A 4,186-nucleotide genomic window follows, 5' to 3' on the forward strand; every position below is an offset into this window, starting at 1 on the left:
AAACTTGATTTCCAGGGCTTCTGGCTCTGAAACAGCTTTAGTAAAATTATGCATTTCACTGTGCTGCAGTTGTCAAAACAGCGTTTTCACAGCGAGAGAACGCCAAAATGAACATTTTCTGTGTGGAAAGCATTTTTTCAAGGTGACTCACATAAAACCATGTTATCCTTGTAAAACATCCATATTTGAGTGTTTCTGAGCTGGAAACTTGATTTCCAGAGCTTCTGGCTCTGAATAACAGCTTTAGTAAAATTATGCATTTCACTGTGCTGTAGTTGTCAAAACAGCGTTTTCAGAGGCAGAGAACGCCAAAATGAACATTTTCTGTGTGGAAAGCATTTTTTCAGAGTGACTCACATAAAACCATGTTATCCTTGTAAAACATCCATATTTGAGTGTTTCTGAGCTGGAAACTTGATTTCCAGGGCTTCTGGCTCTGAACAACAGCTTCAGCAAAACGAAGCCTTTCACTGTGCTGCAGTTGTCAAAACAGCGTTTTCACAGCGAGAGAACGCCAAAATGAACATTTTCTGTGTGGAAAGCATTTTTTCAGAGTGACTCACATAAAACCATGTTATCCTTGTAAAACATCCATATTTGAGTGTTTCTGAGCTGGAAACTTGATTTCCAGGGCTTCTGGCTCTGAATAACAGCTTTAGTAAAATTACGCATGTCATTCTACTGTATGTGTGAAAACAGCGTTTTCAGAGCCAGAGAACGCCAAAATGAACATTTTCTGTGTGGAAAGCATTTTTTCAGAGTGACTCACATAAAACCATGTTATCCTTGTAAAACATCCATATTTGAGTGTTTCTGAGCTGGAAACTTGATTTCCAGGGCTTCTGGCTCTGAATACCAGCTTAAGTAAAATTACGCATGTCATTCTACTGTATGTGTGAAAACAGCGTTTTCAGAGCCAGAGAACGCCAAAATGAACATTTTCTGTGTGGAAAGCATTTTTTCAAGGTGACTCACATAAAACCATGTTATCCTTGTAAAACATCCATATTTGAGTGTTTCTGAGCTGGAAACTTGATTTCCAGGGCTTCTGGCTCTGAATAACAGCTTTAGTAAAATTATGCATTTCACTGTGCTGCAGTTGTCAAAACAGCGTTTTCACAGCGAGAGAACGCCAAAATGAACATTTTCTGTGTGGAAAGCATTTTTTCAGAGTGACTCACATAAAACCATGTTATCCTTGTAAAACATCCATATTTGAGTGTTTCTGAGCTGGAAACTTGATTTCCAGGGCTTCTGGCTCTGAATAACAGCTTTAGTAAAATTACGCATGTCATTCTACTGTATGTGTGAAAACAGCGTTTTCAGAGCCAGAGAACGCCAAAATGAACATTTTCTGTGTGGAAAGCATTTTTTCAGAGTGACTCACATAAAACCATGTTATCCTTGTAAAACATCCATATTTGAGTGTTTCTGAGCTGGAAACTTGATTTCCAGGGCTTCTGGCTCTGAATAACAGCTTTAGTAAAATTATGCATTTCACTGTGCTGCAGTTGTCAAAACAGCGTTTTCAGAGCCAGAGAACGCCAAAATGAACATTTTCTGTGTGGAAAGCATTTTTTCAGAGTGACTCACATAAAACCATGTTATCCTTGTAAAACATCCATATTTGAGTGTTTCTGAGCTGGAAACTTGATTTCCAGGGCTTCTGGCTCTGAATAACAGCTTTAGTAAAATTACGCATGTCATTCTACTGTATGTGTGAAAACAGCGTTTTCAGAGCCAGAGAACGCCAAAATGAACATTTTCTGTGTGGAAAGCATTTTTTCAGAGTGACTCACATAAAACCATGTTATCCTTGTAAAACATCCATATTTGAGTGTTTCTGAGCTGGAAACTTGATTTCCAGGGCTTCTGGCTCTGAATAACAGATTAAGTAAAATTACGCATGTCATTCTACTGTATGTGTGAAAACAGCGTTTTCAGAGCCAGAGAACGCCAAAATGAACATTTTCTGTGTGGAAAGCATTTTTTCAGAGTGACTCACATAAAACCATGTTATCCTTGTAAAACATCCATATTTGAGTGTTTCTGAGCTGGAAACTTGATTTCCAGGGCTTCTGGCTCTGAATAACAGATAAAGTAAAATTACGCATGTCATTCTACTGTATGTGTGAAAACAGCGTTTTCAGAGCCAGAGAACGCCAAAATGAACATTTTCTGTGTGGAAAGCATTTTTTCAGAGTGACTCACATAAAACCATGTTATCCTTGTAAAACATCCATATTTGAGTGTTTCTGAGCTGGAAACTTGATTTCCAGGGCTTCTGGCTCTGAATAACAGATTTAGTAAAATTACGCATGTCATTCTACTGTATGTGTGAAAACAGCGTTTTCAGAGCCAGAGAACGCCAAAATGAACATTTTCTGTGTGGAAAGCATTTTTTCAGAGTGACTCACATAAAACCATGTTATCCTTGTAAAACATCCATATTTGAGTGTTTCTGAGCTGGAAACTTGATTTCCAGGGCTTCTGGCTCTGAATAACAGATAAAGTAAAATTACGCATGTCATTCTACTGTATGTGTGAAAACAGCGTTTTCAGAGCCAGAGAACGCCAAAATGAACATTTTCTGTGTGGAAAGCATTTTTTCAGAGTGACTCACATAAAACCATGTTATCCTTGTAAAACATCCATATTTGAGTGTTTCTGAGCTGGAAACTTGATTTCCAGGGCTTCTGGCTCTGAATAACAGATTAAAGTAAAATTACGCATGTCATTCTACTGTATGTGTGAAAACAGCGTTTTCAGAGCCAGAGAACGCCAAAATGAACATTTTCTGTGTGGAAAGCATTTTTTCAGAGTGACTCACATAAAACCATGTTATCCTTGTAAAACATCCATATTTGAGTGTTTCTGAGCTGGAAACTTGATTTCCAGGGCTTCTGGCTCTGAATAACAGCTTCAGTAAAATTAAGTATGTCATTCTCCTGTATGTGTGAAAACAGTGTTTTCAGAGCGAGAGAACGCCAAAATGAACATTCTCTGAGTGGAAAGCATTTTTTCAGAGTGACATAAAACCATATTATCCTTGTAAAACATCCATATTGGAGTGTTTCTGGGCTGGAAACTTGATTTTCAGTCCATCTGGCACTTCAAAACAGCCTCAGCAAATCTACGGATTTCAGTGTGCTGCAGTTGTCAAAATAACGTTTTCACAGCGAGAGAAGACCAAAATGAACATTTTCTGTGTGGAAAGCATTTTTTCAGAGTGACTCACATAAAACCATGTTATCCTTGTAAAACATCCATATTTGAGTGTTTCTGAGCTGGAAACTTGATTTCCAGGGCTTCTGGCTCTGAATAACAGCTTCAGTAAAATTAAGCATGTCATTCTCTTGTATGTGTGAAAACAGATTTTTCAGAGCAAGAGAACGCCAAAATGAACATTTTCTGTGTGAAAAGCATTTTTTCAGAGTGACTCACATAAAACCATGTTATCCTTGTAAAACATCCATATTTGAGTGTTTCTGAGCTGGAAACTTGATTTCCAGGGCTTCTGGCTCTGAATAACAGCTTAAGTAAAATTACGCATGTCATTCTACTGTATGTGTGAAAACAGCGTTTTCAGAGCCAGAGAATGCCAAAATGAACATTTTCTGTGTGGAAAGCATTTTTTCAGAGTGACTCACATAAAACCATGTTATCCTTGTAAAACATCCATATTTGAGTGTTTCTGAGCTGGAAACTTGATTTCCAGGGCTTTTGGCTCTGAATAACAGCTTTAGTAAAATTATGCATTTCACTGTGCTGCAGTTGTCAAAACAGCGTTTTCACAGCGAGAGAACGCCAAAATGAACATTTTCTGTGTGGAAAGCATTTTTTCAAGGTGACTCACATAAAACCATGTTATCCTTGTAAAACATCCATATTTGAGTGTTTCTGAGCTGGAAACTTGATTTCCAGGGCTTCTGGCTCTGAATAACAGCTTTACTAAAATTACGCATTTCACTGTGCTGCAGGTGTCAAAACAGCGTTTTCACAGCGAGAGAACGCCAAAATGAACATTTTCTGTGTGGAAAGCATTATTTCAGAGTGACTCACATAAAACCATGTTATCCTTGTAAAACATCCATATTTGAGTGTTTCTGAGCTGGAAACTTGATTTCCAGGGCTTCTGGCTCTGAATGACAGCTTTAGTAAAATTACGCATGTCATTCTACTGTAT

Source organism: Chelmon rostratus, chromosome 18, assembly GCF_017976325.1.
Source record: "Chelmon rostratus isolate fCheRos1 chromosome 18, fCheRos1.pri, whole genome shotgun sequence".
NCBI lineage: Eukaryota > Metazoa > Chordata > Actinopteri > Chaetodontiformes > Chaetodontidae > Chelmon > Chelmon rostratus.